General features: G+C 60.9%; 2 non-coding genes and 1 pseudogene across 2 annotated transcripts; all 3 read left to right on the top strand.

Moving 5' to 3' along the window:
- The first annotated feature begins 10,023 nt into the window (after positions 1-10,023).
- Positions 10,024-11,838, top strand: LOC149324646 (small subunit ribosomal RNA). Its single transcript, XR_016286727.1, has one exon. It is a non-coding gene; the product is annotated as a small subunit ribosomal RNA (ribosomal RNA).
- Positions 11,839-13,613: 1,775 nt separating this feature from the next.
- On the top strand, positions 13,614-13,766 carry LOC149324645 (5.8S ribosomal RNA). The gene has a single exon (XR_016286787.1). It is a non-coding gene; the product is annotated as a 5.8S ribosomal RNA (ribosomal RNA).
- Positions 13,767-14,778: 1,012 nt separating this feature from the next.
- The window catches only part of LOC149324644 (large subunit ribosomal RNA), a 2,252-nt pseudogene continuing 1,679 nt past the window's right edge, over positions 14,779-15,351 (top strand).

The raw sequence follows: 15,351 nt of genomic DNA, 5'->3' as shown, positions 1-15,351 counted from the left end.
GGGTCGCTTTATTCGGACTTTGCCGTTCGGGCGCGTCTGCCCCGGTAGACGGGGTTGCCTCTTTCGGACTTTGCCGTTCCGGCGCGTCTGCCCCGGTAGACGGGGTTGCCTCTTTCGGACTTTGCCGTTCCGGCGCGTCTGCCCCGGTAGACGGGGTCGCTTTATTCGGACTTTGCCGTTCGGGCGCGTCTGCCCCGGTAGACGGGGTCGCTTTATTCGGACTTTGCCGTTCGGGCGCGTCTGCCCCGGTAGACGGGGTCGCCTCTTTCGGACTTTGCCGTTCGGGCGCGTCTGCCCCGGTAGACGGGGTCGCCTCTTTCGGACTTTGCCGTTCGGGCGCGTCTGGCCCGGTAGACGGGGTCGCTTTATTCGGACTTTGCCGTTCGGGCGCGTCTGCCCCGGTAGACGGGGTTGCCTCTTTCGGACTTTGCCGTTCCGGCGCGTCTGCCCCGGTAGACGGGGTCGCTTTATTCGGACTTTGCCGTTCGGGCGCGTCTGCCCCGGTAGACGGGGTCGCTTTATTCGGACTTTGCCGTTCGGGCGCGTCTGCCCCGGTAGACGGGGTTGCCTCTTTCGGACTTTGCCGTTCCGGCGCGTCTGCCCCGGTAGACGGGGTCGCTTTATTCGGACTTTGCCGTTCGGGCGCGTCTGCCCCGGTAGACGGGGTCGCTTTATTCGGACTTTGCCGTTCGGGCGCGTCTGCCCCGGTAGACGGGGTCGCCTCTTTCGGACTTTGCCGTTCGGGCGCGTCTGCCCCGGTAGACGGGGTCGCCTCTTTCGGACTTTGCCGTTCGGGCGCGTCTGGCCCGGTAGACGGGGTCGCTTTATTCGGACTTTGCCGTTCGGGCGCGTCTGCCCCGGTAGACGGGGTTGCCTCTTTCGGACTTTGCCGTTCCGGCGCGTCTGCCCCGGTAGACGGGGTTGCCTCTTTCGGACTTTGCCGTTCCGGCGCGTCTGCCCCGGTAGACGGGGTCGCTTTATTCGGACTTTGCCGTTCGGGCGCGTCTGCCCCGGTAGACGGGGTCGCTTTATTCGGACTTTGCCGTTCGGGCGCGTCTGCCCCGGTAGACGGGGTCGCCTCTTTCGGACTTTGCCGTTCGGGCGCGTCTGCCCCGGTAGACGGGGTCGCCTCTTTCGGACTTTGCCGTTCGGGCGCGTCTGGCCCGGTAGACGGGGTCGCTTTATTCGGACTTTGCCGTTCGGGCGCGTCTGCCCCGGTAGACGGGGTTGCCTCTTTCGGACTTTGCCGTTCCGGCGCGTCTGCCCCGGTAGACGGGGTCGCTTTATTCGGACTTTGCCGTTCGGGCGCGTCTGCCCCGGTAGACGGGGTCGCTTTATTCGGACTTTGCCGTTCGGGCGCGTCTGCCCCGGTAGACGGGGTCGCCTCTTTCGGACTTTGCCGTTCGGGCGCGTCTGCCCCGGTAGACGGGGTCGCCTCTTTCGGACTTTGCCGTTCGGGCGCGTCTGGCCCGGTAGACGGGGTCGCTTTATTCGGACTTTGCCGTTCGGGCGCGTCTGCCCCGGTAGACGGGGTTGCCTCTTTCGGACTTTGCCGTTCCGGCGCGTCTGCCCCGGTAGACGGGGTCGCTTTATTCGGACTTTGCCGTTCGGGCGCGTCTGCCCCGGTAGACGGGGTCGCTTTATTCGGACTTTGCCGTTCGGGCGCGTCTGCCCCGGTAGACGGGGTCGCCTCTTTCGGACTTTGCCGTTCGGGCGCGTCTGCCCCGGTAGACGGGGTCGCCTCTTTCGGACTTTGCCGTTCGGGCGCGTCTGGCCCGGTAGACGGGGTCGCTTTATTCGGACTTTGCCGTTCGGGCGCGTCTGCCCCGGTAGACGGGGTTGCCTCTTTCGGACTTTGCCGTTCCGGCGCGTCTGCCCCGGTAGACGGGGTCGCTTTATTCGGACTTTGCCGTTCGGGCGCGTCTGCCCCGGTAGACGGGGTCGCTTTATTCGGACTTTGCCGTTCGGGCGCGTCTGGCCCGGTAGACGGGGTCGCTTTATTCGGACTTTGCCGTTCGGGCGCGTCTGCCCCGGTAGACGGGGTTGCCTCTTTCGGACTTTGCCGTTCCGGCGCGTCTGCCCCGGTAGACGGGGTCGCTTTATTCGGACTTTGCCGTTCGGGCGCGTCTGCCCCGGTAGACGGGGTCGCTTTATTCGGACTTTGCCGTTCGGGCGCGTCTGCCCCGGTAGACGGGGTCGCTTTATTCGGACTTTGCCGTTCGGGCGCGTCTGCCCCGGTAGACGGGGTCGCCTCTTTCGGACTTTGCCGTTCGGGCGCGTCTGCCCCGGTAGACGGGGTCGCCTCTTTCGGACTTTGCCGTTCGGGCGCGTCTGCCCCGGTAGACGGGGTCGCTTTATTCGGACTTTGCCGTTCGGGCGCGTTCGCCCCGGCCGACGCGGGACGAAAGTCGTTTGCGACTTTGCCTTCCCTGTGTAGGGCGTTCAAAGGCGAATCTTTTGTTACCAATCTCGTCACTTTGCTGCCAGTCTGGGCCGAGATACGTGCGATTGAACGGTATCGCCTAGGCAGACGCGGTACGGGGTTTTCGAATTTTTAAAGGTCCTTTTCTTTGGCGGAGCACGACGAATTTTACAGCGCCGCGTCGGCCGCGCTGCGGCGCATCTTTTTCGATCATCACATTGCGGTCGGAGCAGCGGGCGATTAACCGCTCGCGACAGGGAGACTTTGACCATTTCAAACTTTTCACGGCCGGCCCCTATGTCTCAAGCCTACGAATTTGAAGTCAGTGTGCAGGCGAATCTTTTGCCACCGGTCCCGTCGTTTTCCTGCCATTCTCGCTCGAGATAGGGGCGATTCAACAGTCTCGCCTAGGCAGACGCGGTCCCGCCTAGGCAGACGCGGTTCCCTCCCCGGCGAACGCGGTAAATGGTCTTCGAGTTTTTAGAGGCACTTTTACCTGGCGGAACGCGACGAAATTTACGCCACGCGTCGGCCGCGCCGGCGCGCATCTTGTGCAGTCATCCCCGACCCGCTGCTTCCAATGTAGCCGGAGCAGCGGGTGATTGACCAGTCTCGCAAGGGGCCGCCTTTTCGAATTCTCGCGGCCGTCGCCTTGAGCGCAGCCGCTCAGTTTTTAGTTGCGCGCGTTGGGCTGAGAAGGGCGAACATTTTGAGACCTCTCCCGTCCCTTTCGCGCAACGCAAGGCAGAGTTACGCTCGTTTGAAGCTCGCCTAGGCAGACGCGGTCCCGCCTAGGCAGACGCGGTTGCCTCCCCGGCGGACGCGGTGAACGGTCTTCGAACTTTTAAGGGCACTTTTAACTGGCGGAACGCGACGAAATTTACGCCACGTGTCGGCCGCACCGCGACGCATCTTGTGCAGTCATCGCCGACTCGCTGCTTCCAATGCAGCCGGAGCAGCGGGCGATTGACCAGGCTCGCAAGGGGCCGCCTTTTGTAATCTTCGCGGCCGTTCCCGTGGGCGAATCCGCTCCATTTTTAGATCCGCGTGTGGGGCTGAGAAAGGCGAACATTTTGAGACCTTTCTCGTCCCTTTCGCGCAACGCGAGTGAGAGTTACGCTCGTTTGAAGCTCGCCTAGGCAGACGCGGTCCCGCCTAGGCAGACGCGGTAAATGGTCTTCGAATTTTTAAAGGCACTTTGAACTGGCGGAGCGCGACGAAATTTACGCCACGGTTCGGCCGCGCCGGCGCGCATCTTGTGCAGTTATCGCGGACTCGCTGCTTGCACTGTAGCCGGAGCAGCAGGTGATTGACCAGGCTCGCAAGGGGCCGCCTTTTCTAGTCTTCGCGGCGGTTCCCGTGGGCGCAGCCGCTCAATTTCTAGTTCCGCGCGTTGGGCTGAGAGAGGCGAACATTTTGAGACCTTTCCCGTCCCTTTCGCGCAACGCAAGTGAGAGTTACGCTCGTTTGAAGCTCGCCTAGGCAGACGCGGTCCCGCCTAGGCAGACGCGGTTGCCTCCCCGGCGGACGCGGTAAACGGTCTTCGAGTTTTTAAAGGCACTTTGAACTGGCGGAGCGCGACCAAATTTACGCCACGGTTCGGCCGCGCAGGCGCGCATCTTGTGCAGTTATCGCGGACTCGCTGCTTGCACTGTAGCCGGAGCAGCAGGTGATTGACCAGGCTCGCAAGGGGCCGCCTTTTCTAATCTTCGCGGCGGTTCCCGTGGGCGCAGCCGCTCAATTTTTAGTTCCGCGTGTGGGGCTGAGAAAGGCGAACATTTTGAGACCTTTCCCGTCCCTTTCGCGCAACGCAAGTGAGAGTTACGCTCGTTTGAAGCTCGCCTAGGCAGACGCGGTCCCGCCTAGGCAGACGCGGTAAATGGTCTTCGAATTTTTAAAGGCACTTTGAACTGGCGGAACGCGACGAAATTTACGCCACGGTTCGGCCGCGCAGGCGCGCATCTTGTGCAGTTATCGCGGACTCGCTGCTTGCACTGTAGCCGGAGCAGCAGGTGATTGACCAGGCTCGCAAGGGGCCGCCTTTTCTAATCTTCGCGGCCGTTCCCGTGGGCGAATCCGCTCCATTTTTAGATCCGCGTGTGGGGCCGAGAAAGGCGAACATTTTGAGACCTTTCCCGTCCCTTTCGCGCAACGCAAGTGAGAGTTACGCTCGTTTGAAGCTCGCCTAGGCAGACGCGGTCCCGCCTAGGCAGACGCGGTAAATGGTCTTCGAATTTTTAAAGGCACTTTGAACTGGCGGAGCGCGACGAAATTTATGCCACGGTTCGGCCGCGCCGGCGCGCATCTTGTGCAGTTATCGCGGACTCGCTGCTTGCACTGTAGCCGGAGCAGCACGTGATTGACCAGGCTCGCAAGGGGCCGCCTTTTCTAATCTTCGCGGCCGTTCCCGTGGGCGAATCCGCTCCATTTTTAGATCCGCGTGTGGGGCCGAGAAAGGCGAACATTTTGAGACCTTTCCCGTCCCTTTCGCGCAACGCAAGTGAGAGTTACGCTCGTTTGAAGCTCGCCTAGGCAGACGCGGTCCCGCCTAGGCAGACGCGGTAAATGGTCTTCGAATTTTTAAAGGCACTTTGAACTGGCGGAGCGCGACGAAATTTACGCCACGGTTCGGCCGCGCCGGCGCGCATCTTGTGCAGTTATCGCGGACTCGCTGCTTGCACTGTAGCCGGAGCAGCACGTGATTGACCAGGCTCGCAAGGGGCCGCCTTTTCTAATCTTCGCGGCCGTTCCCGTGGGCGAATCCGCTCCATTTTTAGATCCGCGTGTGGGGCCGAGAAAGGCGAACATTTTGAGACCTTTCCCGTCCCTTTCGCGCAACGCAAGTGAGAGTTACGCTCGTTTGAAGCTCGCCTAGGCAGACGCGGTCCCGCCTAGGCAGACGCGGTTGCCTCTCCGGTGGACGCGGTAAATGGTCTTCGAATTTTTAAAGGCACTTTGAACTGGCGGAGCGCGACGAAATTTACGCCACGGTTCGGCCGCGCCGGCGCGCATCTTGTGCAGTTATCGCGGACTCGCTGCTTGCACTGTAGCCGGAGCAGCAGGTGATTGACCAGGCTCGCAAGGGGCCGCCTTTTCTAATCTTCGCGGCCGTTCCCGTGGGCGAATCCGCTCCATTTTTAGATCCGCGTGTGGGGCTGAGAAAGGCGAACATTTTGAGGCCTTTCCCGTCCCTTTCGCGCAACGCAAGTGAGAGTTACGCTCGTTTGAAGCTCGCCTAGGCAGACGCGGTCCCGCCTAGGCAGACGCGGTTGCCTCCCCGGCGGACGCGGTAAATGGTCTTCGAGTTTTTAAAGGCACTTTGAACTGGCGGAGCGCGACCAAATTTACGCCACGGTTCGGCCGCGCCGGCGCGCATCTTGTGCTGTCATCGCGGACTCGCTGCTTGCACTGTAGCCGGAGCAGCGGGTGATTGACCAGGCTCGCAAGGGGCCGCCTTTTCTAATCTTCGCGGCCGCTGCCGTGGGCGAATCCGCTCCATTTTTAGTTCCGCGCGTTGGGCTGAGAAAGGCGAACATTTTGAGACCTTTCTCGTCCCTTTCGCGCAACGCAAGTGAGAGTTACGCTCGTTTGAAGCTCGCCTAGGCAGACGCGGTCCCGCCTAGGCAGACGCGGTTGCCTCCCCGGCGGACGCGGTAAACGGTCTTCGAATTTTTAAAGGCACTTTGAACTGGCGGAGCGCGACGAAATTTACGCCACGGTTCGGCCGCGCCGGCGCGCATCTTGTGCAGTCATCGCCGACTCGCTGCTTCCACTGCAGCCGGAGCAGCGGGCGATTGACCAGGCTCGCAAGGGGCCGCCTTTTCTAATCTTCGCGGCTGTTCCCGTGGGCGCAGCCGCTCAATTTTTAGTTCCGCGTGTTGGGCTGAGAGAGGCGAATATTTTGAGACCTTTCCCGTCCCTTTCGCGCAACGCAAGTGAGAGTTACGCTCGTTTGAAGCTCGCCTAGGCAGACGCGGTCCCGCCTAGGCAGACGCGGTTGCCTCCCCGGCGGACGCGGTAAACGGTCTTCGAGTTTTTAAAGGCACTTTGAACTGGCGGAGCGCGACCAAATTTACGCCACGGTTCGGCCGCGCCGGCGCGCATCTTGTGCAGTCATCGCCGACCCGCTGCTTGCACTGTAGCCGGAGCAGCGGGCGATTGAGCAGTCTCGCAAGGGGCCGCCTTTTCTAATCTTCGCGGCCGTTCCCGTGGGCGAATCCGCTCCATTTTTAGATCCGCGTGTGGGGCTGAGAAAGGCGAACATTTTGAGACCTTTCCCGTCCCTTTCGCCCAACGCAAGTGAGAGTTACGCTCGTTTGAAGCTCGCCTAGGCAGACGCGGTTGCCTCCCCGGCGGACGCGGTAAATGGTCTTCGAGTTTTTAAAGGCACTTTGAACTGGCGGAGCGCGACCAAATTTACGCCACGGTTCGGCCGCGCCGGCGCGCATCTTGTGCTGTCATCGCGGACTCGCTGCTTGCACTGTAGCCGGAGCAGCGGGCGATTGACCAGTATCGCAAGGGGCCGCCTTTTCTAATCTTCGCGGCCGTTCCCGTGGGCGAATCCGCTCCATTTTTAGTTCCGCGCGTTGGGCTGAGAAAGGCGAACATTTTGAGACCTTTCCCGTCCGTTTCGCGCAACGCAAGTGAGAGTTACGCTCGTTTGAAGCTCGCCTAGGCAGACGCGGTCCCGCCTAGGCAGACGCGGTTGCCTCCCTGGCGGACGCGGTAAACGGTCTTCGAATTTTTAAAGGCACTTTGAACTGGCGGAGCGCGACGAAATTTACGCCACGGTTCGGCCGCGCCGGCGCGCATCTTGTGCAGTCATCGCCGACCCGCTGCGTCCACTGCAGCCGGAGCAGCGGGCGATTGACCAGTATCGCAAGGGGCCGCCTTTTCGAATTCTCGCGGCCGTTGCCTTGAGCGCAGCCGCTCAATTTCTAGTTGCGCGCGTTGGGCTGAGAAAGGCGAACATTTTGAGACCTTTCCCGTCCGTTTCGCGCAACGCAAGTGAGAGTTGCGCTCGTTTGAAGCTCGCCTAGGCAGACGCGGTCCCGCCTAGGCAGACGCGGTAAATTGTCTTCGAATTTTTAAAGGCACTTTGAACTGGCGGAGCGCGACGAAATTTACGCCACGGTTCGGCCGCGCCGGCGCGCATCTTGTGCAGTTATCGCGGACTCGCTGCTTGCACTGTAGCCGGAGCAGCAGGTGATTGACCAGGCTCGCAAGGGGCCGCCTTTTCTAATCTTCGCGGCCGTTCCCGTGGACGAATCCGCTCCATTTTTAGATCCGCGTGTGGGGCTGAGAAAGGCGAGCATTTTGAGACCTTTCTCGTCCCTTTCGCGCAACGCAAGTGAGAGTTACGCTCGTTTGAAGCTCGCCTAGGCAGACGCGGTCCCGCCTAGGCAGACGCGGTTGCCTCCCCGGCGGACGCGGTAAACGGTTTTCGAATATTTAAAGGCACTTTCACCTGGCGGAACGAGACGAAATTTACGCCACGTGTCGGCCGCGCTGCCGCCCATCTTGTGCAGTCCTCCTCGACCCGCTGCTTCCACTGTAGCCGGAGCAGCGGGTGATTGACCAGGTTCGCAAGGGGCCGCCTTTTCGAATGTTCACGGCCGTTCCCGTGGGCGCAGCCGCTCAATTTTTAGTTCCGCGTGTGGGGCTGAGAAAGGCGAATATTTTGAGACCTTTCCCGTCCCTTTCGCGCAACGGAAGGCAGAGTTACGTTCGTTTGAAGCCCGCTCCGGTAGACGCGCTTATGACCCGCGGGGGTCTGGGTACTTATCGCTGCGTATATAAGGGGGCATACCGCCTAGGCAGACGCGAAACAGTAAAGCGTCCGCTTTGTCAGCAAAGTCCGAAACGGACCTCTCGACGCCCGGGAGGTGAATTCGGGCTTTAGGCGGCCTCGGCAGATGTGATTTTCATGAGTTTGTGCATTATTTATGCGAGTTTTGCGGCGAACGCGCCTCGAGTACGGCGGCTCGCCCGACGGCTATGTCCACGAGTACGGCTCGTGCGGGGCGCCGCGGAAGCGAGGTTGTGCGATGCCGCAGCAAAGCGCGCACGATTTGAGTGGCTTTTGCGGCGAACGCTCCTCGAGTACGGCGGTTCGCCCGATGACAATGTCCACGAGTACGGCTCGTGCGGGGCGCCGCGGAAGTGCTTTTTTGCGATGCCGCAGGAAAGCGCGCACGTTTTGAGCGGCTCTTGCCGCCAACGCGCCTCGAGTACGGCGGTTCGCCCGACGGCTATGTCCACGAGTACGGCTCGTGCGGGGCGCCGGGGCAGCGCTTTCGTGCGATGCCGCAGGAAAGCGTGCACGATTTGAGCGGCTCTTGCGGCGAACGCGCCTCGAGTACGGCGGTTCGCCCGATGACCATGTCCACGAGTACGGCTCGTGCGGGGCGCCGGGGCAGCGCTTTCGTGCGATGCCGCAGGAAAGCGCGCACGATTTGAGCGGCTCTTGCGGCGAACGCGCCTCGAGTACGGCGGTTCGCCCGATGACCATGTCCACGAGTACGGCTCGTGCGGGGCGCCGGGGCAGCGCTTTCGTGCGATGCCGCAGGAAAGCGCGCACGATTTGAGCGGCTCTTGCGGCGAACGCGCCTCGAGTACGGCGCTTCGCCCGACGGCTATGTCCACGAGTACGGCTCGTGCGGGGCGCCGGGGATGCGCTTTTGTGCGATGCCGCAGCAAAGCGCGCACGATTTGTGGGGGTCTTGCCGCCAACGCGCCTCGAGTACGGCGGTTCGCCCGATGACAATGTCCACGAGTACGGCTCGTGCGGGGCGCCGGGGCAGCGCTTTCGTGCGATGCCGCAGGAAAGCGCGCACGATTTGAGCGGCTCTTGCGGCGAACGCGCCTCGAGTACGGCGGTTCGCCCGACGGCTATGTCCACGAGTACGGCTCGTGCGGGGCGCCGCGGAAGCGCGGCGTTGTGATGCCGCGGCAAAGCGCGCACGATTTGTGCGGCCCTTGCGGCGAAAGTGGCACGAGTACGGCGATTTACTCACCCACGGAGGTCTGGGTACTTATCGCTGCTATTATATGGGGGTCCCAGTGGAGCAGTCGGCGGCGCGCGCCCGCGTGTGCGCGCCGTGACCGGGTCTGATATGCGGCCTCGTGTCCAGCGTGTCCCCGTCCCTCGGACCCCACGGCATTCGTCTGCAGCCTCATCCGCGTCTGCGATAGGGGCTGGTTGTCGGACGACGCTGTTTCCACGTTTTACGAGGTGTGTTCCGTGCTACCCGGACTCGATTCCGTGCGAGCGCGCCGAAGACGCGGGCGTGTCCCGTCGTCTGGCGGCTTGGCCGTCTCGGCTACGCAGCAAGCGCCGTCCAGTTGCCTAATGCTGCGGCCCTAGAGGCCGATGTGCGCACTGGTGGGCGCGTTACAAATGCTTTGCCTAAAGGCACACGTGCTCTCTTGCCGCGTGGCGATTGCCGTACCTACGGGTCGGATGCCGCAGCGAGCTCGAACGATGCACGGGCAGCGCAAGCTGCCGCGAAAAAGATGCGTCGCGCGCTGGGGGTTTATGGCGGCCCTATCGGCGGCGACGAGGCACCCTTCTGGGGCGAAAAGGGAATGCCTATGCATCATACCTGGTTGATCCTGCCAGTAATCATATGCTTGTCTCAAAGATTAAGCCATGCATGTCTAAGTACATGCCGAAATAAGGCGAAACCGCGAATGGCTCATTAAATCAGTTATGGTTCCTTAGATCGTTTCTTTCTACTTGGACAACTGTGGCAATTCTAGAGCTAATACATGCATTGAGCCTGAAGGCCTTTGGCTGACGGGCGCTTTTATTAGACCAAGACCCATCGGGCTCTGCCCGTACTCTGTGGTGACTCTGGATAACTTTGTGCTGATCGCATGGCCATGAGCCGGCGACGTTTCTTTCAAGTGTCTGCCTTATCAACTTTCGATGGTAGGTTACTTGCCTACCATGGTTGTTACGGGTAACGGAGAATCAGGGTTCGATTCCGGAGAGGGAGCCTGAGAAACGGCTACCACATCCAAGGAAGGCAGCAGGCGCGCAAATTACCCACTCCCGGCACGGGGAGGTAGTGACGAAAAATAACAATACGGGACTCTTTTGAGGCCCCGTAATTGAAATGAGTACACTCTAAATCCTTTAACGAGGATCAATTGGAGGGCAAGTCTGGTGCCAGCAGCCGCGGTAATTCCAGCTCCAATAGCGTATACTAAAGCTGCTGCGGTTAAAAAGCTCGTAGTTGGATCTCAGTTCCAGACGAGTAGTGCATCTACCCGATGCGACGGCTCGGACTGAACATCATGCCGGTCCTCTCTTGGTGCCCTTCATTGGTGCGTCTCGAGGTGGCCTGCGCTTTTACTTTGAAAAAATTAGAGTGCTCAACGCAGGCGAGTCGCCTGAATAAACTTGCATGGAATAATAGAACAAGACCCCGTTTCTGTTCTGTTGGTTTTTGGAATACGGGGTAATGATTAAGAGGGACAGACGGGGGCATTCGTATTGCGGCGCTAGAGGTGAAATTCTTGGACCGTCGCAAGACGAACTACTGCGAAAGCATTTGCCAAGAATGTTTTCTTTGATCAAGAACGAAAGTCAGAGGTTCGAAGGCGATCAGATACCGCCCTAGTTCTGACCATAAACGATGCCAACCAGCGATCCGCCTGAGTTACTCAAATGACTCGGCGGGCAGCTTCCGGGAAACCAAAGTATTTGGGTTCCGGGGGAAGTATGGTTGCAAAGCTGAAACTTAAAGGAATTGACGGAAGGGCACCACCAGGAGTGGAGCCTGCGGCTTAATTTGACTCAACACGGGAAAACTTACCCGGCCCGGACACTGGGAGGATTGACAGATTGAGAGCTCTTTCTTGATTCGGTGGATGGTGGTGCATGGCCGTTCTTAGTTGGTGGAGCGATTTGTCTGGTTAATTCCGATAACGAACGAGACTCTAGCCTATTAAATAGGTGCGGGGTTCCCAGCACCTTACAACCTTCTTAGAGGGACAAGCGGCTCCTAGCCGCACGAAACAGAGCAATAACAGGTCTGTGATGCCCTTAGATGTCCGGGGCCGCACGCGCGCTACACTGAAGGAAGCAGCGTGTCTTTATCCCTGTCTGAAAAGACTGGGTAACCCGTGGAACTTCTTTCGTGATTGGGATAGGGGCTTGCAATTGTTCCCCTTGAACGAGGAATTCCCAGTAAGCGCGAGTCATAAGCTCGCGTTGATTACGTCCCTGCCCTTTGTACACACCGCCCGTCGCTACTACCGATTGAATGATTTAGTGAGGTCTTCGGACCGATGTCCGGCGCGGCCTTTCGGTTGCGCCGGTCTGTTGGAAAGATGACCAAACTTGATCATTTAGAGGAAGTAAAAGTCGTAACAAGGTTTCCGTAGGTGAACCTGCGGAAGGATCATTACCGGATTGTGCTTGTCACACCCGGCGCCGCCCCCACTTATAAGCGGGGGAAGGCCTCAACCGCGGAGTTGCGAGATTCTGAAGCCGCTTCTCTGCACAAACTGTTGCGCCCAGCGGAGCTCCGTCACCAAGGGAAAGTCGGACGGGCTGTATCCGCAGGTTTGAACGGCGTAACGCACCACTCATGGTGGGCTTTCGGTTGTCGACAACCGTCGAAGAGGCGCAAACAGAGCCGGTAGGCAGGCCGAGGGAAAGGCCTGCCCGCTGCCAAGGGAACGGCGGCGGCTGCTGCGAAGTACGAAAGGAAACGCTGCTCGCTGGCTTTGTCGTGTTGCGACCACGAGTCGGTAGGCGGGCCGAGGGAAAGGCCTGCCCGCTGCCAAGGGAACGGCGGCGGCTGCTGCGAAGTACGAAAGGAAACGCTGCTCGCTGGCTTTGTCGTGTTGCGACCACGAGTCGGTAGGCGGGCCGAGGGAAAGGCCTGCCCGCTGCCAAGGGAACGGCGGCGGCTGCTGCGAAGTACGAAAGGAAACGCTGCTCGCTGGCTTTGTCGTGTTGCGACCACGAGTCGGTAGGCGGGCCGAGGGAAAGGCCTGCCCGCTGCCAAGGGAACGGCGGCGGCTGCTGCGAAGTACGAGAGGAACCGCGGCTCGCTGGCTTTGTCGTGTTGCGACCACCAGTCGGTAGGCGGGCCGAGGGAAAGGCCTGCCCGCTGCCAAGGGAACGGCGGCGGCTGCTGCGAAGTACGAGAGGAACCGCGGCTCGCTGGCTGGGAAACTGCGCTTCTGCGCGACGCGCACGCGGCGGGACGCGCGCGGCCCAGGGAACGGCCGCGCGCGAAAGGTCTCGCACTGCGGGCGCGGAGTCTGACGCCGCGCCGACGGCGCGAAAGGAGGCACCGGGACCGAAAAGGACGAGGGATTATAATCCCGCACTTTGAACGCATTCGCGGCAGCCGGGTTCTCTTGCTGCTTCGTCCTTCCCAGCCTTCGAGTAGTCTGTCGGTGCGCTACCGAAACGCCGTCCATGGCACTGTGGCCGGTGGGCTCCTATTGCGGGAGTAGACTGATGAACGTCCGCTTTGCGGCTTGTTCCAAGTACGCGCTGCGTAGCCACGGCTAGGCGGTGCCTGTCTCCTTGCGAAGCAATGATGTGGCGAAATGGTCGAGTAGGGAGCAGCACGATGGCGCACCCGGGGGCGACCGGACCGGGGGGCGTTGGGAAAACCCCCTCCCCTACAAAAGGGTGCAGCAGCGGTAGGCGGTGATGACTCGCCTTGAAAGATGTGAACAGCAGTTGAGTGTGAACAGCAACAAAAAAAACCGCTGCTGGAGTCCGGGGGTAGCGTCGCTGCAGATCGCAGAAAGGTGCGTGAGGACGGTGGCACAGAGCTCCAAGAATGTATATTTCTAGCAAACGCCGGTGCTTCGAGGTGTTCTGCGGTCAGGCCCGTGCGGGCGGAGCGGGCGTGCCCAAGAAGGCACAAGAAGACCCACCTCTGATGAAGACCGGAATTGGAGCGTCACGCGTCGGCTCAGCACTTCTGCCTTAGTGGTTGCCAAATGCCTCGTCATCCTATTAGTGACGCGCAAGCCATTATCGCACAAAAGCTTCGAGAGACTTTGCTCGCTTTGGCTTTGAGGCACGCGCAGCATGCCGAACGGACGGCTGCGAGGCGCGAAAGACGTCGGTCGAAACTGCGACTGGAGACCAGGGGAAAAGCCCGGTGCCTAAAACCCTGGTTGTACTGTACGGATTTGAACAAACCAAACGCACGACTCTAAGCGGTGGATCACTCGGTTCTCGGGTCGATGAAGAACGCAGCCAGCTGCGAGACTTGGTGTGAATTGCAGGACACACTGAGCACTGATTCTTCGAACGCACATTGCGCCCTTGGGTCTTCCCTTGGGTTCGTCTGTCTGAGGGTCGGATCATATATCAAGAGAGGCGCCGGCGCCCGGGGATGGCGCGGCCGGCGACTCGTTTTGACCGTGTCGGCAAAGAGGACGGCTCTGTACGGAACGCCGAAGATCCCTCGAAAGACTTTGCGAATGAGGAGGAGAGCGGGTCGAACCCTTCAGCCGCGCGCAAAGCGGCAGAGTCGGGTCGCCCTGCGCTGACGTAACGCGGGCCGGCGGCTGCTAGCCGTAGAGCGTCACGCCTCAGAAAGCGACCGCCGCAGGAAGGGATTACCTGCAGGGAAAGAGCGGTCCGACGGGAGACGAGGCTGTTTGGACGGGCGGCGAAGCGCTGCCTGCTGGCCCGCGGAGAAGTAGCCGAACTGCTGCGAGAAGCGCAGAGACGGGAACGCCCTGTTCCGGGCACGCCCGCGCGAGAAAAAGGGATACCTCGCGCGGGGTGCAGGGAGGTGACGGGCGCGAGCGCGGTGTGCGCAGCACAGTTCGGCAAAGCGCAGAGGCGCGCCGTGTGCGCGGCAACGAAGGGGTCCCCCGGACCCTGTGCGGAAAGGGACCGCCTCCTCGAGTGGGCGCGAAGTCGAGTACGGGTCGAACGGACGCGATCTCGTTGCGAGCGCAGTCCGCCGTCGGTCTAAGTGCTTCGCAGTCTCTGCCCCGAGAAAAACTGGGCCACTCCAGTTGGGGCGGGGGCGACGCAAAACTCTGACGATGCCCCTACGCCAGGCCGAGGTCGTTCTCTCGAGGGAAAGAGAGGCGGCAGGGAATTTATTCGGCCGCGGCGGTCGGGGGTTCACACTCTCTGCGTTCAGTGTTCCGCGCGCAACCGAATGCGCGCCGTCCCGAGCGCCGGTCAGAGGTGCCTTCCAGTCTCGCTCGCAGTCGCCGAGGGTGCTGCCGACTGAGAGCGGGGAATGGGCGGAAGGTGCCGGCCGGAGACGAGGGAAGGACGCGCGCGCGCGACCGCGCCGGAATCGAACGCGAGAAAATGCATATCTGTGTCGACCTCAGATCAGGCGAGACAACCCGCTGAATTTAAGCATATCACTAAGCGGAGGAAAAGAAACCAACAGGGATTCCCCGAGTAGCTGCGAGCGAAACGGGACCTAGCCCAGCACCGAATCCCCCGTCCTTGCAGGCGGTCGGGAAATGTGGTGTATGGGAGGCAACGTTCCCGGGAGTTTGCGACGGTGCAAGTCCCCCTGACAGGGGCTTGTCCCAGAGTGGGTGCCAGGCCCGTCTCCGCCGTTGCGCGCCCGGGACGAAGCCTCCCGTGAGTCGGGTTGCTTGAGAGTGCAGCCCTAAGTGGGTGGTAAACTCCATCTAAGGCTAAATACGACCGAGAGACCGATAGTCAACAAGTACCGTGAGGGAAAGTTGAAAAGAACTTTGAAGAGAGAGTTCAAGAGTACGTGAAACCGCTTAGAGTAAAACGGGTGGGCCCTCGAAGCTCGAAAGCGGTGGGATTCAGTCTCCGGACGACTGCCGAGCTGGCGGCGTCGGGTAAACGGCTCCTCTCGGGGGGCTGTTCCGGCTGCCAGTGCGCGGACGCGGTCTCCGGGGTGCGCACTTCCCACCGCCGGTAGAACGCCGCGACG

This window comes from Amblyomma mixtum, unplaced genomic scaffold, assembly GCF_055824585.1.
Source record: "Amblyomma mixtum isolate Tamu unplaced genomic scaffold, ASM5582458v1 scaffold_21, whole genome shotgun sequence".
Lineage (NCBI taxonomy): Eukaryota > Metazoa > Arthropoda > Arachnida > Ixodida > Ixodidae > Amblyomma > Amblyomma mixtum.
Note: the sequence above shows the minus strand (reverse complement) of the source record. Positions and strands in the feature narration are given on the sequence as shown.